The sequence below is a fragment of the Halichoeres trimaculatus genome, unplaced genomic scaffold (genome assembly GCF_033239565.1).
Source record: "Halichoeres trimaculatus isolate MK-OKI-2021-1 unplaced genomic scaffold, fHalTri1.1 fHalTri1_scaffold_9, whole genome shotgun sequence".
Classification (NCBI taxonomy): Eukaryota; Metazoa; Chordata; class Actinopteri; order Labriformes; family Labridae; genus Halichoeres; species Halichoeres trimaculatus.
In genome coordinates, this window is record NW_027437188.1 from 12,321,207 (window position 1) to 12,335,472 (window position 14,266).

Sequence of the window (14,266 nt, forward strand, 5' to 3'; positions counted from 1 at the left end):
AGAGCACTCATATGGGCAATTTATGAGCCCCTGATGGCTCCCCTTTACAGATTCAGTGAGCTAATATTTGCAGTTTTAATATGATGAGGAGGTCCTGCAGGGGGAGTGACTGGATTTTTGTGAAATCTTTCCATTTTGAAGGGGCTGGAAACTTTTGTTTTAATTCTGTACAAAGACTACAAGTTGATCTGAAACAATGCACTAAAGCATACACTCACCGACCACTTTATTGGGTACACCTTGCTAGTACCGGGTTGGACCCCTTTTGCCTTCAGGTCTGCCTTAATCTATAGTGGCATAGATTCAACAAGGTACTGGAAACATTCCTCAGAGAGTTTGGTCCATATTGACATGATAGCATCACACAGTTGCTGCAGATTTGTCGGCTGAACATCCATGATGAGAATCTCCTGTTCCACCACATCCCAAAGGTGCTCTATTGGATTGAGATCTGGGGACTGTGGAGGACATTTGACTACAGGGAACTCATTGTCATGTTGAAGAAACCAGTCTGAGATGATTCCAGCTTTATGACATGAAGCATTATCCTGCTGGAAGTAGCCATCAGAAGATGGGTACACTGTGCTCATAAAGGGATGGACATGGTCAGCAACAATGCTCAGGTAGGCTGTGGACTTTAAACCATGCTCAGTTGGTACTAAGGGGCCCAAAGTGAGCCAAGAAAATATCCCCCACACCATTACACCTGCAGCAGCATGAACACTTGATTCAAGGTAGGATGGATCCATGCTTTCATGTTGTTGACGCCAAACTCTGACCCGACCATCTGAAAGTGGAGCAGAAATCCAGACTCATCAGACCAGGCAACGTTTTTCCAATCTTCTATTGTCCAGATTTGTTGAGCCTGTGTGAATTGTAGCCTCAGTTTCCTGTTCTTAGCTGACAGGAGGGTCACCTGGTGTGGTCTTCTGCTGCTGTAGCCCATCTGCCTCAAGGTTGGACGTGTTGGGTGTTCAGAGATGCTCTTCTGCAGACCTTGGTTGTAACCAGTGGTTATTTGAGTTACTGTTGCCTTTCTATCAGCTCCAACCAGTCTGTCCATTCTCCTCTGACCTCTGGCATCAACAAGGCATTTGTCCCAAAGAACTGCCGCTCACTGGATATTTTCTCTTTTTGGGACCATTCTCTGTAAACCCTAGAGATGGTTGTGGGTTAAAATCCCAGTAGATCAGCAGTTTCTGAAATACTCAGACCAGCCCGTCTGGCACCAACAACCATGCCACATTCAAAGTCACTTAAATCACTTTTCTTCCCCATTCTGATGCTCGCTTTGAGCTGCAGCAGATCCTCTTGACCATGTCTACATGCCTAAATGCATTGAGTTGCTGCCATGTAATTGGCTGATTAGAAATTTGGGTTAACGAGCTGTTAAACAGGTGTGCCTAATAAAGTGTATACCTTAAACTGTAAGTGTTAACAGCAAAGGCTGATACTTGAGCTGTGACCCTTTATAAAGAAACTGTCATGATCTGATTTTAAAAACTGTATGGCACAAAAAGACATGACCCTAAAACTTGAGATTGTATTGATTTATCTCCAAATCAAACTTATTTGTAGAATAACTGGGTCTACATATGAAAGTGCATCAAGCTGATGGGCCACAGATGAGGTTTCTGCTGTATTCTAACTTTGATATGGAGTCAAGAGTTCACCTCTCCCTCCGTCTCCTTTCCCAGCCGGCTCCCCTCACCCTGACCTCCAAAGGCCCCGCTGAAAATTTCACACAATCTCCCTTCACAGCAGTGGTTGCACTAGCGCTGGGAGCCAATATGCTGCCATAATTGGGCCTGTAGTGGGGGCAGAGTCCAAGGCAATTAATCCTTTCCTCCTGTTGTTTGCACCCTGGTTGGCAGTGACAGGGTGCAGCGTAATTGGACAGGAGCACACTTGTCCCCTCCATTTTACATTAATATCCCTTCAACTCCAGACTCTAATCCCGGCCAGGTTGAGAATCCCACTTCTGCCACCAATATCCACTCAGTCTTTCTCTCCTGCTTTCCCACTCCCACCTGTCAGCTCCCCTCCATCGCCATGCTGGGCTAATCTACAGCCCCGATGAAGTGAATGGTTAGCTGAGATTGAAGTGGACAAAATGGGATGAGGAACAGCGCCGTGTATGCGCATGTGTGTGTGTGTGTGTGTGTGTGTGTGTGTGTGTGTGTGTGTGTGTGTGTGTGTGTGTGTGTGTGTGTGTGTGTGTGTGCGTGTTTGTGAGTGTGTGTGTGTTTGTGAGTGTGTACCTAAGTGTCTGACCAAGTCAGGTTTGGGTTAATATAAGTGCAGAAGCTGACTGGAATTTCGTGTCTGATTTGAGACGTGTTTTTCTCACTTTTTCCTCACTGAGCGGATCAAAACCTGCAGCGTGTCTTCAGACTGATTCTGTTATTCAGAATGTTTCACGCATACTCAGATTCAAAGATTAACAGGTTCCAATAAAAGAAGTGTCAAGCATTAGCTTTGCATTTTATTTTCTTAGACGCTTTTTGAATAGTTAAGAATGAAATTGTGACTTTTAAGTCCCTGTGTTAGGTTTAACCCTCTTTTCACTGCAGTGGACAGCTTTTCAAAAGTCATTTCCTCCTAAATGCAATGGCAGATCCACATATCAGTCTCTAGAGTGCTCTCTGCTGCTTCAGCCCCTTGAGGTTCATTCAGTGGTCAGCTGTTGTCTGATTGACTATGTGTCCATTGAAGTGAACATCATGCAACATTTTTACATTAAAAGTAGAGTCTGCAGGATTTTATTTGAAGAAATAAATGTCAACTTTTAAAGGAATGATCCTGCTCAACTACTCTACTATGGGAATCTATACATGTGTGTCAATGTCTGTGTCTGCCTCAACCCTCTCCTCTGCCTGTATGTAGATTTTTAGTTGTGTCAGGACATTTCTGGGTGGAGGGTAAGCGTGGTTACCTGAGCCAATCACAGAGCCCCCAATGCAGAAGTGACTTAGCGTGTTGATAATCCTGAGTGGAAGAAGCTCAGAGCAGCTACGGTACTGGACGTAGCACGAACCAAGAAGAACACAACCAAAGGAAAACAGAACACCAAACAGATAAAGCTTTTTTCCCCAAACAAGGGTGAAGCATGGCTCAACTTTCATTTGCTTCAGACGCTTGGAGATAGCAGGACGGGAAAAAGATCAATGTGAGTTGGTATGCGTCAAAAACCTGTGATTAGCTTGTGCTAACATGCCAAGTCTGGTGCACGGCTCTCGAGTATCTCCCTCGTAGAAACCCAATACTACAGGTGTTTGTAGGGCTAGTGAGTGTGTACATGTAGTCACAGTTGGAGGCAGTGGGTGTGTGCTGCCACTGGCACTGAGCCAAGGAGGAGGAGCCCAGTTTAAATGGGTGTCTACCAACAAGTAACAAAAATCCCCGCAGACCCTACCTTTAAATTCATACTGTTTGTTGTTATATAATCAGGGGGATATAATCCACTTGAGTGAGTAATTTTATGAACAAAATCAAATATTTAAAAAAAAGAAAAGAAAAGAATTTTAAAAAGTTGAAAACACGCCATTAGAAAAATAAAAACATTTAAGGAAAAATCTGGGTATAAGTGGTAGTGTCAAAAAGTGACCATGCCTGAGGCCTGATTTTCTCCCCTGCATGGATTTGACCTGGTTCCAGTGACACAAAAGAGTGTATTAAAGGGGTTATGAAAGATCCTGAGTCCATGCAATCTGGATTAATTTTTAAGATAGAAAAACAAACAAAACAAAACAAACAAAACAAAACAAAACAAAACAAAACAAAACAAAACAAAACAAAACAAATAACAAAAATAACATTCAAAGATTTCGAGCTAACCCTGCTTATTTTTTATTTAAAAATTCAATTCAAACTCCAAGCTTAACATTCCCTGGTACGAGAGAATGTCTGGGGCTCTCAAAGAGGGCTATTGGGCCAGGGTAGTCTGCTGCTGCTGACTAGCATCATTGAATGCATGATGCTAGTCTGAAAGTCTATAGGCATAAAACAATATGTTACTTAATCAAAGAAAATACATGGCAAAGCCAAATACCTTTCCTCACTCACTAATCACTAGACATCTGACGGATGTGCAGATCAAGCCTATATCACGTCTGTTGGTCCAAGACTAATTCTTGATGTCTATACAACATTCACATTAGGACTGCTATCTGGACGTTTAACTACAACCCCATTTAAATGTCAATGCGTAGTTCAACATTTGGACGTCAGGTGGATATCTAGGCAGGGGTGAGTGAATGAGCCCTCTGTGCAAAGAGACATTCAAAGGACGTCCTTACAACGTCAGTTTTGAATTTTTGCCTCCTATGGTGCAGACTCATACTTCAAGCAACATGCTTTTTCCAACATCTTTTCCCCAATGTCTACTGAACATCTATTTATGATGTCCACAGTACCTCCTAAGTGCACAAACTGTTGTCAAAGGACTTCATTTCAATGGCATTTTTGGATATCTAGTTTTAAACATCACTCTGGTTCATTTTTCTTTAGCTTCATTTGGCTCAGCAGCAGTTTTGAAGTGGAAATGTACAACATCTTTGTATGTATTAACAGATACCGTCTGCTGCTGAGAGAATCAAATAAAGCTGTAGGAAAATGAACCAGAACTCTACACCACATTCTGAAAATTGGACTACAGAAACTAGAAGTAGTGTAAAAATAATACCAGTTCCTAATATGGCCACAGTGACAGTGTAAGCAACAATAACTCAGTCCAAAAGTGCTTGGTTCTGAAACTGCTGGGACACTAGTTTGAGTCCCAGCGTACACCTTTTTTTTTTTTTTTTTGATTATTTTTTTGAGGGAGGGGTTGCTCTTGTCTGGAGGTAATGTGGATATCATAAACACACATTTAGCACAGGACAGAGGAAGACTGTGTCTGGAGTAACAGTTTGCACCTTTAGGAGACCAAATAAGATGTCCAAAAATGATGTGGAAAGGACGTCCTGTGAATGTCTCTCTGCTCAGTGGGTAGTTTTTGATCATCTGACAGACTCCAGGAATTTTAACAACACACTGAACTGATGATTTTTTTTCTTAATACACAATGAAGCTCCAAAATGTAGCTCTGCACTTCTTGCCAATATTCAGAGACTGACGCTGACAGTCCAGTATAATTTCTGTAAAACATACAGAGTATTCAGTAATCCCTGTTAATAACAGATATAACACCCGCCTTGAACATACATCCTTTAACCTCACACCTTTTAAAAGGCTCCGTCTCCTTCCTCTCCTCCTCCTCCTCCTTTTCTCTCTCTAATCCCCCAAATTCTCATATTCTTCTTCTTCCCTGAACACTCCCTCCACCTCCACCACCACCTCCTCCTTCTTTTTCTGGGCCATTTCTAATCTCTTGAAGCGACTCTTCTAAGCCTAGGTGTGCTTCAAAAACAAATCAATAGAGGTATAATAGCACTGTGCATGCTTTGTAATTTTTATATCATTATTTTTTTTCTCCTTTCTTCCCCCCGCGCTGTGCTTACTCCTCATGCATCAAAAGGGAAGGCTGCAGGGAGGGAGGGGGGAGTTCAGTAGAGTGCCCTCATAAACTTTATTTAGTATTCTATGAATTTCAGATCAGTTATGTTTCATAATGACGCAGCAGTGTGGTGGAGGTTTAAAGGGGTGTTTGGGGGGCAGGTGGAGAGGAGACAGGGAAGGCAGAGGGAGAAAAAGGAAAAATCAATACAACTAGCGCACTTTTTTCCCCGGCATGGCAAAGAGAGGGGATCTATTGTGGGGGAATGATGATTTATGTCAGGGGTGGAAGGGCCGTCAGGGTGCGTCGGGGACGAAGGTGTGCGCCAATAATGATTAATGCCCTCCATCCTGGAGACAACCCAGCCAGCACTCTTTCAGTCTACCGCCCCACACCACCCCATCCCGCCTCTCTCCTTCACCACCTCCACCTCCTCCTCCTCTTCCTCTTCCTTCCTCCTTTGGCACAGGACCTCAACCTCCTTTTCAGACCGCAATACCAACATGCTCGCCACATGCACACGTTTTAACACATCACATCAAGTGGAGGCATCAGCATCAAAGACTTTTCTTTGTAAGAATATCACACAGGCTCTGCAGTTTGCAGCATGTGCAAATAATTTCTGACCTCTTGAATTCAGATCAGCTGCTCTTTCAAGCAGTACTATCAAACTAAACTCTAGGTTAACGTGTTAGTTTAGGGAATAGTCTTAGGCATAGGGATGGGTACCTTTCACACACAAACGATACGACACCGATGCTTGGTACCTGGCAATTGGTACCAGTACTCAATGGTACCAATTTTCAATACTTTTCTGTGTTTATGTGGCAAAAAAATATCAATTTGTTTAATTATAAAGTACACTTTTTTTTAATTCAACATATTTATTTTTCAATATATAACCTTGAAATGCTGTGTTCATGTCCAGCATGGAAAATCACTTACCCTTCCACTCCCTCACTGTCACAAGGATGCATTCAGAAACCTAAACATGGTACCTTTTGATTTTACGTGAATCAGTACTTGGTACAGTTGACAGAATCCGGTTGGTACCTATAAAAGTACCTAAATCAGTACCCACCCCTACTTAGGCATGACCCGTTTTGTTGTTGTTGTTGTTGTTGTTGTTGTAGTTGTTGTTGTTGTTTTGTTTTGTTTGTTTGTTTTGTTTTGTTTTGTTATGTTTGTTTTCTCTTGTTATTTATTTTTTTCAGTTCCTTTCTTTTGTTCTGGAAAAAACATCCCCCCACTGCACTTTTATTTCCAAAACTGCAACTGCTGTTAAAACTGGATTGTCATTTGGGATTAATAAAGTTGTATGAATTTAATTTTAAAAAGTTGCAAAATGTCTAATGTTTATCTTGTGTTATTAGGAAATTTTAACTGTGTTTCCTCTAGAAACAAGCCCTGCAACCTCATCCAATCTGCATGCACATCATCTATGGCTATGTTTTTATACTTTATTAGATTTACCTCCAGTTTTCTTGGTTGGGTTTAACAAATCCAGGGCCTCTTTACCTCAGGACTAAATGATGGAAGAACAGGTATACACCAAGTGACAAGACAAAAAAAAGGAAATCTGACACTACAATCTTGTACAAAGCCAAAAGCTTATATGTACATCTTTTAAGTCATGCGCATCATGAAAAACACGTCCAGTTTCAATGTTTCTGTTGTTGCATGAACAGTGATGTGAAACAATGTGAGTTATGGACATAGAATATCAAATTTTGGTTGAACTATAATCTGCTTTCTCCAAACTCAACAAGTTGTCCTGGTCCTTAAAAATAGGAAAACACAAATTCAGCCATACAATTTGTGTAATTCTCCAGTACAAAAATTTTGCAGTCCAGTAACAGACAAATATTTAACTATTCCACTGGGTAAAAGAACAACAGCCTATATGCTCAGATTGGTGTCACCTAAATTCTCGTAGGTGCAATAGCCAACTTTTCCTTAGCGGTTAACAATAAACAACCACCAGCCAAGACTTCCTTTTCCTTGTCTGTAAATGTCTGCAAGGTAATGAATAAGTGTGTCAGTTCATATGTTTGTGGAGAGTCTGAGTTTTACTGTGAACAGTGAGATCAACATAGGCTTCACTCTGTCTTCTCTCAGTAATATGAAGCTTAGACAGAAACTGATGTTCTCAGTTTGCTGAAGTAACAACATCACGGTGCAGATTAGTAAAAAGTCAAAAGTCAAGCTTTGCCAAGTCTGTCCTCAAGAGGAGACAAAAACTACTTTAAAGATGTTTGTTTAAAGGGAGATGGAGCCATCATTTATGATGCATTCAAGAAATCGGGAAATCTACACCCCCATGTCTTTCTGTGACACATCGAGCAGATGTGTGTCTTGGTGTAAATCAGTGGTCCCCAAACTATGGCCCAGGGGCCGGATACAGCCTGCCTCTACATTTTGCCCGGCCCCCCTGAACAATACCAGAGGTGCATTCTGATTTTTTATTTTTTTTTATTTTTTTCAGTCTGGCCATGTGATTGAGACTTACACATGTATAGAACGTAACTCTCTATTCCACCCTTTTGTACCTTATCTGAAACCCCTTCCTTAAAAAAAAAAAAGGAATCTGTTATACAACCATACTAGTAGCAAAATGTTTTGTGCTGGTAGGTTTTGTATCACTTAAGCTGTGTTTCCACCAAGCAGTCCGGGTCAGTTCAGTACGGTTTGGGACGGTTTGGTACAGTTAAGCCTGATCCCGTTTGCGTTTTCCACAGCAAACTGTGCCCTGGAAGCCGCAGCTGTTAAACAATAGCGCGACGCTGTAGCAGCTTACCCCGCTATTAAATCCAACAAAGAAGAAAAACGCGACACAGTAAACAAAGAGCACGGATGAAAGACATGCAGCATTCCGTCCTCTCTGTGATTGGCATGTAGCTCTCTGTTACAAAGTGCAATCATGCTTCATTTCAGTGAAGACTGTGTGCCGCCAGGAGAAATACAGCCACTGTCCGGGTTAGTGACAGTTCTTTTGACCAATCAACAGTCTGCAGTGTGTTGCTCCACCTTCCGAGAGTGGATCGGTTCAGTCTGGCACCCATACGAAAGGGTCCCAAAAAAGTAGGTCGGCTTGTCTCGGTTTTTAGGGAACCATCCCGGGATGAGTCAGTGGAAACGCTGCAAAAAGCGCGCCGCACCAAGACGAACCGAACCGGTCTGCTTGGTGGAAACGCAGCTTTTGTTCGGTTTCTTAGCCTGCTTGAATTCTGGTTTACACATTGAAGTTAATGAGAGAGAGCTGCAAACAGTGGTGTCTACAAGAAAGTTAATATTTCTTGGTCTTTTTTACTATGAAAAACCTGAAAAGGGTTATTTAGTGTTATATATTTCATAAATAGTGTTATATATTTCATTAATAGTGTTATTATTTATTTTCTGATATTTTTCTCTGTCAAGATCCCAGAAAGGGTTATTAATATTTGGTTATGTGTGGCTTTCTGGGAAACAATAAGTATTTACGTTTGGACACCTCTGCGATCGTCACACTGTTTTTTACAAACTGACCCTGGCCCCCATCAGAGAAGTGAAAAGTTGTTTGGCCCAGACGGGAAAAAGTTTGGGGACCCCTGGTGTAAATGTTTGATGTAAAAAAGATTGTTAGCTGCTCTCCATGCCAATTTCTGTTCATAGAGAGAATGAAATCCTCCTCAGATTAATGGTGTTCCTCCTGCTTTTGCTCTCCATACCCATTTTTTTTCTAGTGACTCCTCGGACTACAAAGAGACTATAAAGTCCAGCTCATACTAGCTCCATAAACCATTAGCTCCATGGTTTCCACTGTAAGGGCAGGAAAAGTCTCTTAGTGTCTCTGATCATGCTGTCTTCGAATAGTAAAAACATTCTTTAGCTCAGTGGTGGGATTACTGATTTTTACATAGCTAATGTAATTTGAAACTGACTTTAAGTGAGTATAGCAAAATCACTTCTGGATTCTCCTGCAGGTGGAGGTAATCTTCTAAACTCCGGTTGACTTGCTGCAGTGGTAAGACAAATTTGGATTTGCAGAATGTTAGTCTTCCAATTACTCTGGCCTCCTGCGCTCACACCTCCCGCTGCCTCCCCCCTCCATCTTCCTCTCTCCTCTTTCTCTTTCCCTCTCTCCGCGGTGCTCTGGGTGTGCCATGGGGTGATGGATCTGTGGCTCCCCAGCTGTGTGGCTGCAGGACAGGGGCGGTCACTTTTAAGCCCAGCATCAGCACTTTGTCTCTGCCAGAGCTGTCAGCGCTCGCCACTCGCTACAAAGAAAAAGAACAGAGAGGCAAAGAAAGGGGGAGGAGGGAAGGACGGAGCGGGCCGAGGGTGAGATAGACAGAGTGAGAGATGGCCGCCTGATGAAGGAAATGAATAGACGGAGGAGACTCAACAGACAGGAGATGGAAAGAGAGATGAAGGAGGGGAGACAAAGTGCTTGTCTGTTCTGTCATGCTACAGCTAAGAAAGGCCCTGCAGACACCAGAGAGTGTGTGAGTGTGTGTGAGAGAATGTGTGGGAGTGTGTCCGTGCATGTGAAGATATTTTGGTGTGTGGCTGAATCTTTAGTTCATGCTACTTATATTTATATATGTTTGATCAACAACCAGCTACATACACATAATGTGTTATTGCCATAGGTCTTTAAATTTTCTCTTACATTTAGGGTACTTCTTTGATTTCTGTGTATATCAGGTAGGAATATAGGTTTTATACGAAGGTTTTACTTTCAATATCATGTGTAATAGCCTGTCGGCCCATTTCTGCATCCTTTTAATCTTCTTTTCTGTCTAAAATTATTGATTTGGCCTTTATTAATTTATCTGAATGAAAATGTTGGTTATAATAAAATAAAAGTATCATTCTTTATCCCAGTTTATATTCCTACAGATGAAGGTAAACTACTAGTCTTATGGTTTAGGGAGCTGACCAGTTAACTGGTCGCCTTCAGCGGAATTCTCAAGCGCCAAACCACGGTCTAAAACTGTGAGGCAATGTGAAAGTGATAAAAACTGCAATTCATCAAGTGTCCACTTGGGGCTGGCTCTGTAAGTACTGGAAACCACACACACACCATGCCAAAAAAAAAAAAAAACAGCAGAAAAATAATAATAATGATAATTAAAAAAGGCATTTCTTACTTAGCAGAAATAAACATGTTTACAGCCTGGTACTAAAAAAATTTTTTGTCTGAATAGTGATTTTCTCTGATGGCACACACTCTAAGGCAGGGATGGAGCCAGGGTTTTAGTTTTGAATGGGCCTTTAATTACAAAAAAAAATAGTAGATCACCTTCTAGATCAATTGAAATAACTGGTAAACTACTGTTATTATGAGTGTGGTTTGTTTAACGGATTTGGTTGATTCAATGGACCTACCTGCGATTTCTCTCCATGGTACTGTCCAAAGAATGGGACTCTGATGCACCAGTAGGCTTTCCATTCATTTAGGCCTTTAGAGTAGTGGCATTATACCTATTGTTAATTGAATCAAGGACATTCTCTGGTCCCACATGTACAATATTAGGCTGATTGTTTCATGATTCTATTGGTTTGTTTGTTTGTTTTCCAACAGGCTAAAAAGATTGTCAAAGTCAGCTCATTTTATTTAGCTAGGGAATCTAACAAGAGAACAAGGTGAGGTAACAATAATTAGTAAACCATGTAAAAAGAAAAGTTTAGGGTGGACCCATAATGCTGCCCCTGCTGTTATGGGATTGATTTTTTTTTCCTAATTTAGCAGTTTGGAAGATATTCAGATGATGAGTTTACCCAATCAGAGGCGCAGCTCAGGTGATTGACAGGCCCACGCCCTGGATCTGTTAGTGAGGAAGCTGTCCCATACCCAATATGGCCCTGGTCATTGATATGCTTCAAAACTCAATTCCAGAAACAGATGGGTGACGTCACAAGGTGTCGATTCAAACGCCAAAACAGACGCCAACGTAATCACGAGTACTTCCAAAATAATCTTCTGTTAGATATTCATTTTGCTTGTGCAACTCTAAATCTAGAATGATCTGGTTTCACTGATACCTATGACTAAGCTTAAAGCAAATAGTTATAAGCGAAAATACTTAGCACTTATTGATTTTTATATCTGTAAGCCAGAAAGTGTCAGATGAGACGATTTTCACTTTGCAGAAGAAACTGATAAATGTTTTACTTACTCTGAAGCAAATGATCACAGTGAGTGATACATTTAACCTTGAGAAAGCAGAGTGAGAAGATCGCTGAAGAGAAAAATACTCGGGCACCGGGGGTGATACAAAGCAGGAGCCGGATCTCACTGTAGCTTAGTTTCTTCAATTAAGACAAAAAGAGGAAATCAAAGTTAATATTTTGGTTGAAAGTCCTTAGTTCAACCGAACTATCTGTCAATCCAGACCTCTGATTAGTTTGAGCAATCTTCATGCCAACCTTAACCTAGAGAACCCACCTAAAAAATTTCCTTCTTGAAGCTTTTTGAAAGTTGTACACACTGTTAGGAAGTGAAAATATGTCCGAATCTACTTTTAAAGGCACCAAGTCCAGTCAGAGTTTCTATATCTCAAATTTAACCACAGCATTTGAACAAATAGCTGCAAGCTTCAAAAATAGAGTTAATAAAAACACAAAACTGAGCTTCAAAAACACACTGAAGAAGAGCAGATAAAATGTCTGAAAAGTTGCATTTCAAAAGTAACCCCTGATGCACTTTAAATATAATATGTTATGCTGACTTTATTAAATGTAAACTTAATGAGGACTTTGCAGACGGCAGACGGAGGGTCAGTGGTGGTCCATCATCTACACCTCATCCATAGGGCCCAGTATATGATGATATGATCATGAGTTTATGAGTAAATAAACTTTAGACATGTTTCTGTCCCTGATCTTTGGTGTCAACTCAGCACAGAATTTTCTCTTTTATTGTTTAAACAACCCTTCAGGTTCTCACCAGCGATTCAATGCATACATAACTTACAATGGATATTGTATAGGATGTTAAACTCATCTTAACAACATGTTTATGTTTATATTGTCAGAATTTTACAGGGTTAATTCTTGAAATAAATTTTCATATGTCCTTCACCCGGTGTTCATCAACATTCAGACTCTATGAATGTGGAGTGCACAGTGATATGAGAATATAAGGGGGGGAAAAACCCTGATGCATTGACAATCCTGTCTGATATCACCTTTGGTCCACTTAAAGAATGAGCGGGAAGATTGGATTTCCACGAATGATACGACGCACGCAGGAGGCCATTCATACCTGGTACATGTTCTCACTTTGTGTGGGCTATTCAAGAGGAACCTCCATGTGGAAGGCAGCCTTTGGAACGGGCCTTATTATTACCTGTGAAGCAGGGAGCGCCCCTGTGAACTATTCTAATATGAGAATGGGACACAAGGTTCATGGGGAGGGGGAGGGGCAGAGGCAGGAGAAAGGAGGTGAGGAGGGAGGAGGGACTATTGTGTCCTCTGTGCCCATTTCTGCAAACACTGTAGGAGCGAGGCTCTTTCTGACCTCTGCAGTGGCCCATTTCAACCTTTAGGGGGCATCCCAGGGTCCTGCAGCAGAGGACAACAGCAGAGGGGATCGTCCGAACGTGGAAACAAATGATGCTTACCATCTCATTTGCTCCGAACGTGCAGCAGCTTTAGGTTTGGAAGGAAGGACTGAATGAAGAGGGAGGCTCTGGGTACAAAGGCTGAGAGGTGGGAGGAGGGCTGGAAACCTCATTTCCATCCTCCACTGCCTCCCTCTGCCTCTGTGTAGGAGATTACTCCACAGCACAGCAACACACACCCTGAGCCGAGTGTGTGTGAGTGTGTTCTTTAGACAGGAGGAGTCTTTGTGAGGAGAAGGTTTAATACAGAGAGATGTGCAGATGTTTTATTAAAAGATAAAGTAAAACTGGATAAGCAGAGGTGAACAGAAAACTTGCTTATTTGAACCCCCCATCCCCCCACAAAAATATCATAATAGCTGCACAAAACATTAATTAAAACAAACAAACACAGCGGTGCAGAGGGTGATCAGTGAACATGACCTCACCCTTCACCAGATTTTGACTCCAAGCTTACATTAGTGCTGCTAAAGCTTCATGTGAAGGGACAGTTTCTGGATAAAAAATGAGTCCTGAAGCTGTGCAGAAACGCTCCTCCAGGCAGAGTCCAGACTGGCATGTCTAAAACGTATATAACATTAATTTCAACACTCACTGGGCTTGGGCATGCCTGTGCAAACCCACACACTTGCAGACGCTGCTGGAAACTGAATTCATCAGATTTCCTTCTGCACATCAGGCAGCAGATGTAACATGAGACATAGAATTTCACCGCAAATTAGCAATTAGCCTAGCCACCCAGGTCAGTAGTCCATGCTGAAAGTTTGACACGATGAATTGAGCTTTTAGTCAGTCTTACACATGTATCACATGACAGGTCTCTGGCCAATCAATAAATTCAATGCAAATAGGAATGTATGGGTCATTCCTCTTGCCTCTAAATGTCATAAGATAACGGTTTTAGACCTGGATATCGGAAGTACTGTTGCAAAGATCTCTTTTTTGAGATTCTCAGATGCAGAATTTATTGTGTTTTCAAAATCCAGGACACAAAGTGAGATGAGGCTGTGCAATTTCTTGTAAAAATGTTGCAGATTTAGTCTAAGGATCGGCTGCACGGTGACGCAATGGTCAGTGCTGCAGCCTCAAGAAGCAAGAAGGTCACTGGTTCGATTCCCAGCTTGGCCTGTGTGCCTTTCTGTGTGGAGTTAGCATGTTCCCC